The sequence below is a fragment of the Ochlerotatus camptorhynchus genome, unplaced genomic scaffold (genome assembly GCF_037179485.1).
Source record: "Ochlerotatus camptorhynchus isolate MF236.1 unplaced genomic scaffold, CSIRO-AGI_Acam_v1.1 ptg000230l, whole genome shotgun sequence".
In the NCBI taxonomy this organism is placed as follows: Eukaryota; Metazoa; Arthropoda; class Insecta; order Diptera; family Culicidae; genus Ochlerotatus; species Ochlerotatus camptorhynchus.
Window position 1 is genome coordinate 695,478 of NW_027040720.1, and position 16,396 is coordinate 711,873.

At 41.5% G+C, this 16,396-nt stretch overlaps 1 protein-coding gene and 1 pseudogene across 1 annotated transcript in view; both read right to left on the reverse strand.

Annotated features, from left to right (window-relative positions):
• Clic (chloride intracellular channel protein 5) overlaps nucleotides 1-16,396 on the reverse strand; it is a 144,599-nt gene that overhangs the window by 97,796 nt on the left and 30,407 nt on the right. The window lies entirely within an intron of this gene.
• On the reverse strand, nucleotides 13,336-16,052 carry LOC135704066 (uncharacterized; annotated as a pseudogene).

Sequence of the window (16,396 nt, forward strand, 5' to 3'; positions counted from 1 at the left end):
TTACACACAATCGTGAGAAGTTGGAAAAGTGAACAACAGCTGCGTCGACGAAAAGTTTATCGAGCCGATAGAAGGTGCGGAACGGTGGAGGGTTGATAGTTCGTAGTAAAGGGTGTACTCGAAAAAAAATTACACACACATAAACAGCATTTCAATTATTTGTGCGTGGGCAATTTTTATTGAGCACACCCTTTACTACTTATACCTAATAACAATAAATTTTTAGAGAAGATTCTTCAGAGAGTACTGAACATAAAATGCTCCTTGATGATGATGATGATGATGATATGGAACCACCAACAGGCTCGCTGAAACTCCTCAAACTCACTGGAGGTTTTGAAACACTCTTGTCCTGCGAGTTTAGCCAGCCTCACCTCGAGTGTGTGGCAGCAGGAATATGGAAGAAGTAAACAAATACTCCTCGAGAGAGAAGGAGAGTGAACTTCAGCGAGAGGATGATTTGACGTGAGGTGCGCTTTACGAGACTCCGGATAACATTTTTATTCGACGTAAGAAGCTCAGAGTTCACCCAGAGTGAGAGTAAGAGCGTGTGATAGAAAACATGAACATGAATGGAAACAAACCTTACTCTCATTTTATCCCCCTTCGCTCACAAGCTCTGAAGCTCAGTGGAATGATTTGACAGTAGGCATTCTACTTATCAGAGAAATGCTACGCTCGGCTCATTTCAAACTCGAGAGCGAAGCTACATCAAGCCTGACTACTACTCACTCTAGCAAGACAACTGTCAGTAGACTGTGGGCTGTCCTCGCTGTTCAACTTGATCAAGATTGATAACCTCTCATTGTACTCAACCTGCCATTGTATGAAGAGACCAAAAAGGGTTTGGGTGAATCCGTGGCAACATCGACGGGATAAATGAGAATTTCCTTTGAACAACTGGATCATACAACCAGTCAAAAACAGGCCATCCAGCAAGTTGCCCCAATGAGTGGGGATAAGAGCCCACCCTCTATTCACGTAATGCTAAGACAGGGAGTTGGCATTTTCACTCTCCCCATCTATTTCGCTTCAATCGGGTGGACCCTCCGCGTAACCAGCATTTAATGTTTCATATGCTGCCGCTACTTCTTCTTCTACTTTATTGATTTGCATTGAAGTTTCCATAATTTTCCTTAAGTTTCATAAATTTTATAAACGCTTAAATCAAAGTTTTTCCCTGAACTTATCTGAATATCCCTGAAGTTTTCTATGGTTACCTGCAGTTCTCTAAATTTATTTGATGTTCCTGCTTCTGAAGTTTTCGGATAGAAATCTTGGAGTGTCCCACAATTCCATGGAACTCCTTGTAAGTCGCTGCAAATATCCTTAAATTAAAAGGATTGTTTAATCTTAATCGTCCTCGAAGTACTCGGAACTTCGCTGAATATCATGAAACTATCTAAAGATATCTAAACTTTTTAGAAGTTCTCTGGAATTTATTGAACATATTGGTGCTTGCTAAAAGTTCTCACATTTTTTTACTAATGGAATTTCGTTTATGTTCTCTAATCGCATTTCTTTAGTTCTTGGAATTTTCAAGATACAAACTACAAGGGACAGCCCAATAGGGTTGTACGCAGTGGTGACGTAGGACTACGTGGTCTTATGTAACAAATCTTATTTGTTAACTGCAGCAGCCACTTGTGTTTTGTGTAGGAATAGGAATTTGACCGGGGCTATCTCTCTTTATACTCTTAAGTATGACGCACTTCACAACGACTCATGAATAGCTACTGATTCCGATCAATAGCGGTGCGGCTTCTTCCTCCTTCTATGCATGCTCATGTGGACTGCAGCTCGCTGCTTACAGGCAGCCTTTCGTTGTGTACTGGAGAACAATGTTGAACGCCACGCGCCGAAAGCACTGCTGCAGCTGCTGCTGATGCCGACGACCGTACACCACCACACACGGTGATTGGAACTGAATCTGATCAGCGGTTGAGAGCAGCCTTGATAGCTAGCTGCTTTCGGGCAGCCTTTCGTTGTTTACTGGAGAACACCACCACTCACCACGCGGTGATTGAATAAACACCGTTTGGTGAGTCCGGATGAAATTGAACATTGAAATCTGTGCTAGGGAAATCTCTTTTAGCAGGCAATCAGTGATAATTTTAACTATCATAGCAACAGTTGCACATTCGTGCAATTTTCAACAGTGACATTTTGAAAAATGATAAAGTCCTAAATTTGATGCATAGAAATATTTCTGATCGATTGATGATAAAATTATTGAAATTGGTCTACGGGCAGCTGAGTTATTGACGTTCAAAATCTTTCATAATTTCGTTACATGTTCCATTTTTCGGTTTTCACAAAGTGTACCCCCATATAGAAATCACAGACGTAGTCCTACGTCAAAACACCCTTAAAGTAGTCTTACATTTTCCGGCCGGATGTTCATATAGTTTTATTGCGCTCCAGGAATCATTCCGGAATCCCTACTGAAGTTTCCTGAAATTCCCTGAATTTCTCGAAACTTCTTTAAGGTTTCAACAATTTGCGTTAAATTATTCTCTGATCTATCTGGATGTTCTCGGAGCTTCCCTGAAGCTCTCAGTTCCATTGAAGATCTTGGTTCTGCTCTGAAATAAATGGAATTCTCGTAAAATCCTGTAAACTTCCCTGAAAATCTTTGGACTTCTGTGAAGTTTCTGGAACATTTCTGAACTTATCATAAATTCTCTGAAGGTCTTTCCTGAAATTCTAGGAACATCTTAACCTTCCTAGTGCATTAGGGTATTTTTTGACCCGGCGTAACTTTGAAACAGCTGTAGCTTAGTAACGAAATATGCGACCTCTAGGATTGGCGCTGCAAAAAAAAAAGTGACACATTGTGCATTAGGGCCTACGAAGACCCTGACTGCAACTCGCTCCCAAAAATCCATTTTTGAACCGATTATTGATCTATTGGCCTTTAAAGAAAGATAAAGGTTCCTTAAATGGCATCCTGCCCAGGATTTTACCAATTTGGCCATTTAGGTTACCCGAATCTGATATGTCTTTTGTCTCTATTTATTAGTTTTTGCTTGTCTTGTCCCCCCGGCTCGATGAGTCTCATCGTCTCCCACTGGTCACCATAGCCGGTCGAACTCCAGACGAATCTAGAACCGCACTACCGTTCATACTGGCAACAACGCTCTGATGAGACATCGAAACTCCACCCCAAGCTCCTCCCCTGATCCTATCCTTCGACAATGTACCCTTCTAGCCTCGCGTAAGCCACGAGTATTCGGCTACTAGACATAGAAATGAGTGAATCTTGTTAAAAACAGTGCACACTGAATTATCGGCTCCGTAAAGCTAACGTAATTGAGCCTTGCAAATAAACGAACTATATATATAAAAAACGAATCCACTGTGCCACTCTTGACTTGGCAGTGAGAAGAGCAACCTTTACCATTCCAGAGGCGTCGGTTGACCTGATATACACACAGGCTCCGTAGGCGAGTTGCGAGGCATCGGCCAAGATGTGGATCTGATCTGGTTTCTGGTTCGGGTAGCAAGATACAGCGGTTGATGCGAAGTTCGTTGAGTCTCGGTAGCTGCGTCTGGTATTTGGTCCACCGGGTGTTATACTAGATCGGTAATTTCTTGTCCCAGCTCCACGATGATCCATCTTCGTTTTTCAACATCCACAGGTCCTGCATAAAGACCTTGGCAGTAGTTACGACGGGGCCTACTAGGCCGAGAGGATCGTAGAGCCGAGCGATCAGCGAAAGAGCAATTCATTTGGTGATAGGCTTTCCTGCTGTGTCAGATGGTAGGTCGGATTTGTACCTAAGGCAATCTGTGGCTGGTTCCCAGTGCAGGCCGAGAGTTTTGATGACCTGATCTCGGTCGAGCTCTACGGAGGTCTTTAGTGCGCGATTCTCCGGTGGAATTCCTTCGAGTCATGCTTCGTCGTTCGAAGCCCACTTTCGTAATTGAAATCCGCCCTTTGCTAGGAGTTCATCTAGCTGGTTCCTGAGTTCGACGACTTCTGCTGCGTTGTTCCCCCGCCGGAGAAATGTCGTCGACGTAGACATCCTTCTTAAGAGCCTTCGCTGCAAGAGGAAAACGATGACCTTCATCGTCGGCAAGTTGGATCAATACCCGAGTGGCGAGGAAAGGAGCGCTGGCGGTACCGTACGTAACGGTCTTCAGTTGGTATGTCTCCATCGGATGGTCCGGTGATGGTTTTCAGACGATGATTTGGACTCGGCAACTACCATTACTTGATGCTTTCGGAAGCGCATCGTGATCGATCGGATGTCCTCTTGCACCGTTGGTCCAACCATCAGAGCGTCGTTGAGCGAAGGTCCGTTCGGGGTTTTACACGAGGCATCGAAGACGAGCCGTAACTTCGTCGTCGTGCTTTCCTTTCCGCTGAACTGCTGGATTCTCATAGTCGTGGATGCGCTGCATGTGTCCGAAATCGAGACATTCGTCGATGAATGCCTTGTACTGTTGATGAAGGTCGGGATTGCGAACCAGACGACCTTAAAGTAGGTGGAATCGCCAAACAGCAGTACGACGGTTGTCGCTGAGTTGGTTGAGGACGTCTTCGACGGAGTACGCTGTCGATGAGTTGTCTTCCTCGATCATCCAGAATTTCTCCATAAGTGTATCGATATCGCAGACGGTAGCGACATTAGCGACGACGAGAGCGGTAGACGGACTGACAGTGGACTTTGCAGCTACTACCCAACCAAATACGGAATTAACTAGCACCGGAAGATTGTTGCCGAGGAAAATTCGTTCGGGAACCTTGAACAGGTCGAAGAAGATTTCGGTTCCGATTATTATATCAACGGGATTGGCGCTGTAAAACGACGGATTCGCTAGTTGGATGCTGGGTGGCATGTCTCAAGTCGAAGTGTCCATGGATGTAGCAGGTAGAACGAGGAATTCGACGTTGGTGGAGTACTCGCCAACTCGAGAACGAATGGTAGAAGAAAACTTTAGCTTGGCTTGAGTGGACGCTTGACCAATCCCCGTGATCGGTAAGTAGATCTTCTTCCGTTGGGCCTTGATGCGTTGCGAGAAGCGTGGGCACAAATGAACTTTTCCAAAACCTCATGTACTGGTACCGTCCAACGGTTCAAAATTTATGATTTTTCATGCAGAAATAAAGAGACATCATGCCATGGACCGTAACGTGAATCTGGCCCATTCGGAAACCCGGAACTGGTTCCACTAGGGCTCAAAAAGGACACTTCCTTATCCTCAAGTACTGGTATCGTCCGACGGCTCAAAATTGATGATTTTTCATCCAGATGTAAAAAGACATCATGCCAACAGGTGGATCTGGTTACATCTAGAAACCCAGAACTGGTTCCGGTAGGGCTCCAAAAAGGACACTTTCAAAACCTCATGTACTGGAACCGTCCGACGGCTCAAAATTTATGATTTTTCATCAAGAAGTAAATAGACATCATGCCATGGACCAACAGGTGAATCTTGCCACATCTGGATACCCAAAACCGATTCCGGTAGGGCGAAAAAAGGATACTTCCTCATGGGTGAAAAATCGTAAATTTTGAGCCGTCGGACGGTACCAGTACTTGAGGATTTGGAAGCTTCCTTTCGTGCTCTTCCGGAACCGATTCCGGGTATCCGGATGTGGCCAGATCCACCTGTTGGTCCATGGTATGATGTCTATTTACTTCTGGATGAATAATCATCAATTTTGAGCCGTCAGACGGTACCAGTACATGAGGTTTTGGAAGTGTTGTTTTTTGGGCCCTGTCGGAACCGATTCCGGGTATCCGGATGTGGCCAGATCAACCTGTTAACCTATGGCATGATATCTATTGACTTCTGGATGAAGAATCGTAAATTTTGAGCCGTCGGGCGATGCCAGTATATGAGGTTTTGGAAGTGTACTTTTGTGCCTTATCGAAATCGGTACCAGGTAGCATACAAGGAATCCTGGAATTTGAGGCCAATAGATCAAGAATCGGTTCAACTCGGTTGGGAGCGAGTTGCAGTTTGGGTCTTTTTTGATCCGCTAATGCACTATGTGTAACTTTTTCCTAATGCATTAAGAAGGGGTTCTCGATTTTTTTTTACGTAGGACTACGTCTGTGATTTCTATATAGGGATACACTTTGTGAAAACCGAAAATGGAACATGTAACGAAATTATGAAAGATTTTGATCGTTAATAACTCAGCTGCCCCTGGACCAATTTCAATAATTTTATCACCAATCGATCAGAAATATGTCTACGCGTCTGCTAAATTTAGTACTTTATCATTTTTCAAAACGTCACCACTGAAAATTGCACGAATTTGCAACTGTTGCTATGATAGTTAAAATTATCACAGATTACCTGCTAAAAGCAACTTCCCCAACACAGATTTCAAAGTTGAATTCTATACGGTCTCACCAAACGGTGTTTATTCAATCACCGCGTGGTGAGTGGTGGTGTTCTCCAGTACACAACGAAAGGCTCCCCCCGCAAGCAGCTAGCTATCAAGGCTGCCCTCAACGGCTGATCGAATTCAGTTCCAAACACCGTGCGTGGTGATATCCGATTGTCGACATCAGCTGCAGTAGTGCTTTCAACGCGTGGGATTGAACATTGTTCTCCAGTACACAACAAAATACTTCCTGCAAGCAGTGAGCTGCAGCCCACATGAGCATCCATAGAAGGAGGAAGAAGCCGCACCGCTATTGATTGGAATCAGTAGCTTTGCGTGAGTCGCTGTGGGTCAGCTATGTCAAGCAAATTACCCTCATTCCAAACAACATACAGCTCACCAGCCTCATCTGTGTTTAAAACCCTAATAGCTCAGCATTACCCAACCATCACGACAAAACGGTCCTTTTTAGAATCACCATAAATTTGTAAAAGAGGACAGGATTTGACACTGGTGAAGTTCCCTGAGATTCTAGGAACTTCATAAAATCTCAGTAATTCCTTTCATTCTTCAGAACTTCTGTAAAATTCCTTGTAAATTGACGTGAAGGTAATGGGACTAAGCTAATTACAAACTTGAAAACAATCATTTAATATATGTTTTCCTTAATTTTGGCACTTTGAAAATTTTTAATATCTTGAGCTTGTACATGGAATACGAAACTTCAAGACATTGAATATTTTATGACTTATTAGAACAAAATGTAGGCATCGATTGGACTATCAGATCCTACACACTGCAAAGAGAATGATCAATCTTGAAATAAATTAACTCTAAAAAAGTTGAAAATAGGGACTGATTACAAGAAAAAGTGACTTTAGTGACTGGCTTGAAAAAAAGTGACTCGCTTCCAGCCCTGCACCATGACTTCACTCGTATTTCCATGGATTCCAGAAACCGTCAATTCCGTCATGGATTCAATCAACCCTGCCACGGTTTTCCGCTTAAGTATAATGTTATGGATTCCAATGATCTCACCATCCTTTATGTTCCTCGTCCATTTCCAGACATCCAGTCGGTGCTATCTTCCGAGCATCTTGGCTAATGGCAGCCCTTCGCCGAACGCTAATATTTCCGGATTAAGTTCGCATGTATTTTAACACCGCCACTCATCGCAATCCGGCAACGGTTGCGGGCAGCGTTCTTCCGGAAAACCTTTTTCCTGTCAACACCTTCAGGGAGGAGTTCGTGCCTACCGCACCAAAGTCGTCCGGGTGATGGTCGATACACTATGGGTAGCCCCGCCTACCCCGAAACATCAATCAACCTCACCGTTTCTCTGCGTTTGCCGCCCTTTGCTCACGAGATCTAGCATGTCTGTTTGTTGGAGGCGGCTTTTTTCAGGTTGTGTGTGATTTACTCGCTTCATAGACCTTGGTCTGTGGATCCAAGCCATCGGTAACGTCCTCACGGGAAAAACAACTCGCCGCTCTTCGTCGTCGTCGTCGTCGTTTTCTTTGATGTGAGCTTTGTGCAATAATGGTGCAACTGTAATAGGTAGTCGTGGTGGTTGGAAGAAGCAATTTGCTGACACACGAAAGTTGTTATTCCAACTAGACGCAAACAGGCAAACGGCGAGGTCCGGTTCGATAAGTTTGGTTTTTGTTGCTTCCCTTCCACCACTAGTGCAGGCCTGGGCATAACTTAACAATTTTTATGATTTATGACCGTCATAATGTAGGTAGGTACGATACTCAACCACAAGTGGATTATTAGTAGTGGCGAAGCGACGCACATTTTTGTTTTGTTTTTAACGAGCAGCTGCGGAAACAAATAAACAACCCGAAGAATGCAATATTTCGATTTCGATTTCTTTCAAGCCTTGAGCCTGGGCCAACGAGGGGTGCACTTCCTGGATTGTGCGGATACGAAGGATCGTTCGGTTTCCGCGTTAAGGTACCTAGGCACAGCCAAGTTGGTCTTCGCTTACATAAAACCTCGCCATGCGCGCCATCACACGAATTTGGGCTAAACAAATTCATTTACGTTGTTATAAGATGGTTAAACAGTAACAACCCCCAAGAGCGAGAAGCGATTATGTATGAAGCTTAAAAATAAGAAACACCTTTGTTGCTACCCTTGCGGAGTGTTTGAGCTATTGTTGTAAGACCAAACATACTAAGCAAACTGCTGTTCAATTCAAATTGAAGGTGTGAGGCACATCTTATTTGGCTGCGACTTTCGGAACCTGCTTCCGGAGCTTATGGCCAGCCGTTGGAGTATTTGAATAGCAATTCTTTGTTGATACCAGAACAATTAGGGTATCGGAAAACTGCGTTGAATACGGTGTTAGCAAAGTGGAAAGACAACTTGGAGCGTGAAGATACGACTGTTGCTGTTTTTTGGGATCTGAAACGCGCTTTTGAAACCATTTGTAGGCCCTTATTTCTAAGTACATACAATCAAGCGCTTTGAAATTATGAGTACTGTATATAACTGGTTTGAAAGCTATTTGTGTGACAGAACTCAACGGACTGTTTTTGGTGACTCTGTTGCCAGTCCCGTCGGGAATAACCTTGGCGTTATACTGTGTTATTCATTGCAAACTAAGAATTTATAAGTTGTCGTCTCACACTGAATGAAGATTTGAAGTTGAAGTTGCATACAAGTCAAACTAAATTCATGGTAATTTTGCAGAATCGAGTAAATGATAACGTCTCTGTTGTAATTGATTTTGTTTAACTAGTTCGTTTATATACTACAGCCGTTTGTGGACCATTAACGGGATCCGAAACCTGTATTTCCAGTGGTGGATTGTCCTTGCTTTGCATAACATCAAATTTCCTTTCTCGGATGTGCTGGGTGTTTCTCCTAAAGGTCCGTTCTCCGTCTGATAATAGGTATGACCGGTTAGATCCAAACTTCCTCAAAACCTCGCCGGGAAACCATTGCTTCGATTTGGGATCTTGAATCATGACTCGATCACCTTGTTTATACTCGGAAGGATCTCGTGCACCACGATCAGCGTAAGCTTTTTGTATCTGTCTTTCCTTGCAGAGTGAGTCTCTAACACCTTCAATTACTCTAGGTTTCAAGACGTCTGTTGCCATAGGCAACGTTGAGCGAGTGAGACGACTCATTAGACGCTCATTTGGAGATGGGATGTTATCGCTTCTTGGAGTATTGCGTGCTAAAAGCAATGCCAGGTTCCGATCTATCGTGGTGACACTTCTTCATCAAAGTTTTTGCAACCTGGACAAATCTTTCCGCCAGTCCATTGGAACGTGGAAAATGCGGGCTTGACGTGCGATGTTCAAATCCCCAGTCTTCCGAAAACTTCCGAAACTGTTGTGAGATGGACCTCAATACAACATGTCTGACTCCAAAACTCGTGGAATACCGTGCGTAGCAAACCACTTCTTCATAATATCGATTACTTCATTGGACGTTGATCGTGACAGCTTCTTAAAATCGAAAAAGTTTGACCAGCTATCCACGATCAAAACGTACTCCTCTCCTCGAAAGTAGAACAAATCTGACGCCACTCGCTCGAAGGGTAGCTCAGGAACCGCTTTCGTCTCAATAGTACTTTTCTGATTGCAGCGCTGATGCTGTTGACATACGCTGCAGCATTCTACCATATCTTGGATATCTCTGCTCATGTTGACCCAAAATAGCACTTGCTTTGCTCTTCGGATACAGCTTTGGACTCCTGGATGTCCACTATGAACCGCTTGCAACATACTCTTCCTCAGCGACTTAGGAATCACAATCTGATTCGATTTGAAAACGAGACCTTCGTACGCTGTCAGTTCATCTCTGAAACCCCAATATTTCCGGAGTTCGGGTGCCAAATCCTCTTTGGCCTCGGGCCAACCCTTCAAAATAACATCATTGAGCGCTCTTACCTCAGTATCCTGGCCAGTTTGTGTTCGAAGCTCAGAACAGGTCTTTTCGGACATTTGGAGGACGATGTGGACCTCAATCTGTTCATCTTCTTCGGTGTTTTCTTTTTTTCGTATTCTTGCTAAAACTGATCAAATTATTCTGGGACGCGGATATCCCACTTCTGACATCATGTAAGATACGCGAGAATAATGACGTTTATTCATCAAAGTATATCATATAACAGGTATGCTCACATAAGGTGTGCATAGGTAGTAGTGTTTACAGAATAATCATATATGTCACAATAGTGACTTATAGTTGTAAAAAAGTTACCTAAGGGAAGAAAGTTAGTCGTTTTGATGGCATACTAAATAAATGTTTAATGTTTTAGACTCATTCAATTAGAATCTCATAAACACTTATGTAGGATACTCTCAGGCAGGGTGGCCAGTGAATTTTCATTTTGAAATTCCCGGTTTTTTCCAGGTTTTCCCAATTCAAACCTTAAAAATTTCCCGGTTGTTAATTTTCAACAAAAAACGAATTTGATAAAAAAAAAGTTCCAGCATTTTTTGTGATGCAGGATTTGGAGAAAACATAATTAAAATGTGAGGTTTAAAAAAAAATTCAAGATAACAGATTTGAAAAAAAAATCATACTTATGACCAGTGATGGAAATGTTCTCATCACGAGTATACTCGCGAGTAAATACCCACCCTATTAACATTTGCTATGCTCGTGAGTTTTTTTACACGAAAAATTCTGTTCATCCATAGCTCGTGATGCAAAATGAATTAAAATGCAAATTCATCGTGATTCCCACCATTATGAAGATGTTTGCATATATTGGATCATGAGCAAAATATTCTCAACTTGTCAAGAAGTTTGCTCGCGAGTATTGTTTGAGAGGAACAGCAGCTATTTTGCCACATGCTTGATATCCTGTATGGTTTTAAAAAAAATTGTTATGGGTACTAGCGTACTAGATTAAAGGAGTACTTTTTTATAAAACCACTGCGACCAGTGGTAATTTGATCTATTGTAGTATATCCTGTGTCCTTAGTTTAGTGCATGTCGTTTTACTCCATCACTATTGAGAAACTATGAAGTACACGGTTTTGATACAGTTGTCATTCTTGCCTTCATCGCAAGGAATCTACTCTAATTGAAATGTCCCGCTATTTATACCCTTCAAAGAATGAGAGCACCCTCCAAAGGCGCGCCGCTTTGTCAGTCAAAATTTCATTTCTTAGCAGCAAAATTAACGAATGACACTGATAATGACCATGCATCAGAACCCTAGTCTTAACCATTTCAAACTAGGGAACAAGGAATAACAGATTAAAAATAACATAGATCAAGACTATCTAACTCATTTTTTCCTTGTTTGAAGATCATCCTCGGTGGACAAAGCCGAGTCCTGTCACTATCAACAAGGCATAAAAAGTAACAAGGACTAAGATGTGTTCTTTTGATTACTGTAAGATCCTGTTCCCCTAGTTTGAAGTAGCCAGGACTAGGAATCGGTGGTCGATCTTACATCCCGTAACGTACCACGAAAAGGTGATCCACCCGCGTTACGGGGCAGTACAATGCTACAACTTGGTATATCTGTTCATACTTATTTCAATACTTCTTTAAACAAGACCATTTACACCGTTTTTAAACATATGTTTCATAGACTGAACACTCCCCAACGCATAACACTCAGTAGTGAATGAACAGTAGGAAATTCTCCTCTAACGACATGTTCTATCTATTTTAATCCAACTTCTAAATTAAATGAACAACTGTTGTAGGATTTTTATGTGTTGCTTCGTGGGTTTATTTGTCACAGGTCAGATTTAGTCCCAAAACACACCTTCACCGAAAGATTTAAAAAATATTGTTGGTTTATTATGAGATGAACTAGCTTATAACTAAAAATCTCAATAATAAAGAATAAATATAAATGTTAAATAAATAAATAAGTATAAATGTGGGTTTATTTTAGTGGTTCCCAAGAAAGTCGTTTGGACAATTTCCGCACTCACAAAATACTTGCACCTTCCCCCACCCACACACACACACACTCACCTGAACTGACCGGACCTTTGCAGGAAATGCGGTGGCAATGGGAATGTTGTGAGGGACTGCTAGATGCAACCAAGGAGCTTGCTCTGCAAGGAGGGCGGAAACGGTCATACGATGGTAGGCTTCTAATGCCCAGCGTCTCAAAAGGTGATGGCGGGCCAAAAGTAATGTAGGTACCAGTGTTCGGAACTCAAAAACGCATGCGTGAGTTTATTCGCCTATGAGTCTTGCCTTGCAAAATTCAACTACGCAAAAATCACCGATGAGTTTTCTGGTTCAAAAATTCATTGCTCGATAGTTTAGCGTTATTCATTATTATTACTGTTGTTTTTGCATCAGCGGATGGAAAACTAACACACATACATGCATGCTGTCAATTGACATTGCAGTGGTTTTTGCTGAAATTATTTATTGACATAGTTAGTGTGAATGTGGGAAAATGCATGAGAATTTCAAGTGTGAGATTTGTTTGCCAGATTTGCACGTGAGATAATTCTCTCAGGGAGGCTCAATTAATGAGATTTGAAATGATTTCCCGCATACTGGAGGTAACCCAATTGAACCTCAATCATTACAACACAGCACAGCAACTGTTATGGTAATTGTTAATGCATTATTACGGTTGCGAATGCATGACTTAGTTCGTGGATAATCTGTATGTAAGAAAAATAAATATTGTTGATTTAATCCAAAATATTATAATGCTTGATTTTGTATTTAATTCCACTGATTTATTTTAATTTAAAAGTAGCTTAAACATCAGACCATGGATACAGACTATTCCTTGATATTAGTTCTTTTATTTGGTTCTAATCCTCTTATTGATCTTATTTTTCTTCTTCTTCTTCTTAGTTTTCATATTCCTGTATATTCTTCTTCTTTTTCACTAAACATCTTCCTTGATTATATTTTTCCTTTCTCTTTTTTCCTTCATATCACTTCAGCTATTACTGTATTACCTACTCTTACCTATACTCAGCAATGAAGCAGGAGCTGACTTTACAAGACGATAACATATATGATTCCTTGTTATTCTTCTTCTTTCTAGTCCTCTTTATTATCTACACCTTAGCTCGACTTCTTTTCCTTTAAATCTATCTTCATATTCTGCTCCGATCTTCTCTTCAGTCTTGATCTTCTTTCTTCTTACGTTTTACTAACGTTATTTGTTATTAAGTATCAGATGCTGACCCTGCAAGGTCTTCCATAGTACTGTTATCTTTACTGAGCATGTAAGCCAGAGCTGGTTTTACAAGATTACTGTTTGTGCGTACTTTTAGCACATCCTGCAGACTTTTTGAGCTCAGCTGGTTCCTTGATTTTGTCAAAATCGAATTGAATAAATTGAAATCGCGTTCAATTGAGCATTGCGTTGCAGGTACACCAAGAATGACTTTAGCAATCATCCATAGCTGCGATTCCTCAAACCTTTTAGCGGCCCAATATTGAGCAATGCTAAAGGGTTCATCAGCATCGATTCTCTGTTGATATTGAACACTGCGAATTCTCATTTCCAAAGATCTCAATTGAACCGTCTGAGGAGCACCCGATCCAATGGTGCGTGTTAGATACTCATTTAGACGGAATTTGCTACATGATGGACGCTCTGTTTTTGAAACGTTCGTCGTAACCGCAGAGTTTATATTATACTCGTCAGGTAGTTTACTTCCAGGTCGGATTCGAGCCCAAATTTGCAAACAAAAATCCTAAAGCTTAAATCGGTAAATGAGAAGAAAACATTATTTAAAAGATTTGCCAGAGCGTCTTCTTTATGTGCCTGAGAGAGCAAATTCGATCCATTGAAAATCAGGCGTGGGTCAAAGTATACAGCTACTCGGAAGATGCGATTACAAAACAATTTGGTTTGACGACGATCCATTGCTGAAATTAACTGCTTCTTGAATCTATTAGTTTCTTCCAACTCTTGAATACTGCCGTACGGTCGAATCCACTCGATGTAAAAATCAGACAGTGTTAACTCGAGTGTTTGAACAGCGATTGTGCACTGATGCAAAGGATCGACGCTGTTACATATTCTTCAATGAAATCCCAATATTTCGATAGATCTGAAAAAATTATCATAATTAATACAAATTTATTAATATAGAACTCAATACTTTTTTTAAGGTTAAGCAAAATTAATGCCAGAGTTGCTATAATTTCAACGCGAGCTCATATTTATAACAGTTAGTGTGCGTAAATATGTGTACATTACCTAATTCAGAGTATTGTGTTCCCAACTTTTCGAAAATGACTTCTCCTTTTTTAACTTATGCAGCATTCTGTAATCCGAATTCCAACGAGTTTCATTTGGAAGCGGTGGATAAGAACCTCCTCCACTGACATCAAAAAATGCTTTGTACTCAGTGGACCGAAACTTCTTCACCTTCTTTCTTATGTCCCTCAGAGCATCTTTATGTTCGTTCTCCTTGCAGACGTCATGGACAACCAATTGTGTAGTGTGGGCTCCACAGCGGACAACAGGTGCAAACTCCTCCAAAATTTTCGCCCACTCCTGAACTACTGGTCTTTCAGGTGAATCATTATCAAGAGCGTCGAAATCATCTGCCTCAAGTTCGTTCAATAAGACGGTTTCATCGTTATCTGCGTCATCACTGTATTCAAACGAAGATTCACTCTCATCTGATAGCAGCTTCACTAGCTTGACCATATTAGACGCATTGTCAATAGTAACAGCAGCTATTTGCCACGTATCGACGCCGAAGGACTTCAGAACTTTAAGCAACTCTTCTTTGAGGATCATGCTAGTGTGACGACTATGCAGCTCAATAATGCCTAAAAATAAACCATCGTTAAAAATACGCATCAATTTGGGACAACATTTCAAAACGGCAGAAGAGACAGTTCTGTGTGGAAGATTTTAGTCACTTCGATTCTTTACACTTGTTTACTATTATATGATTACTAAAATCACCAGTAGGTAGAAAGCCACCTCAAGTAGATTGTGTAACTATTGGAATCAAAGCAAGAAGCGTAAGCTTACAAATGGCTCTTCCGCTTATTTCACACGTTGTTCTATTTTGCCAATACTTACCCAGATTTCGCTTCATAAGAGCACCGTTATTGTTGATGTACTGACAGTTGATACCCAGCATGCTCCGATACATTTTAGACACAATATCCAGCTTGAGCGAAATCATCACCCCGTGCAACTCTTTGTAAATCATACAATTAATGCCATCTGCCGCTTTTGACACATACTGTGCGATATTGTGTCTGTTAATGGTCAAGTTATAGGCCTTCAGCAATGGACCTACCACTTCCTGAAATTCTTCCCATTCAGTGGCTTTAAACGGAAGTCCATGTATGGTTACCATCTTTACAATTCCGCCTAATAGCCGCTGCTTCGTGATCCTGATTGTTATGGCAGGTTCCATGCTCGCATTGCTAGACTTTGCAGGAGATGGACCGATACATAAACGATCATATGCCGCCGGGTGGCACAGCCGGAAATGGCGCTCAAAGTTTGTTTGCCGAAATACATCTGGGAGTACTCACAACTATCCTCCAGCACACAATGAATCACACGTTCCCCTTTCATCAAGCGCTCTTCCGTGTAGGTACCAATGATGGAGCGTTTGGAAGGTGCTTTGTTGTTGTCACGATGTTTCCTCTTCAAAGCACCGGTTCCTTCAGAGGTACCAGGGACTTCCATGGATAATAATGGATTCTCATTAGTCACCGACTTATTACATTCACAGTTGTTCAGTAAATCTTCGGACATTTTTTTACTTTCGAACTTCTCCGCACCACGAACATTACAATCACAACACATATGGTTGACGTTTATTTCGACGAATACATTTCAGAAGAGCCTATATTGATAATGGTGAATCATATGTATGAATATTACCAAATTTTTATTTGAATTATAATTATATTAGCGCGATTCACTGCGCGTGTAAATCTATCAATATATTTTTGTGTTGGTATTCAAAAAGGTTTCAAGTATCCATAAGAGTTTATTGGGTTATAAAGGTGATAATGATCTTTCAATTTTGAACCATAGAATGTAATTAGGATACATGCACTTTTGAAAAACATCAATCTTAAGCTTTAAAATTCATT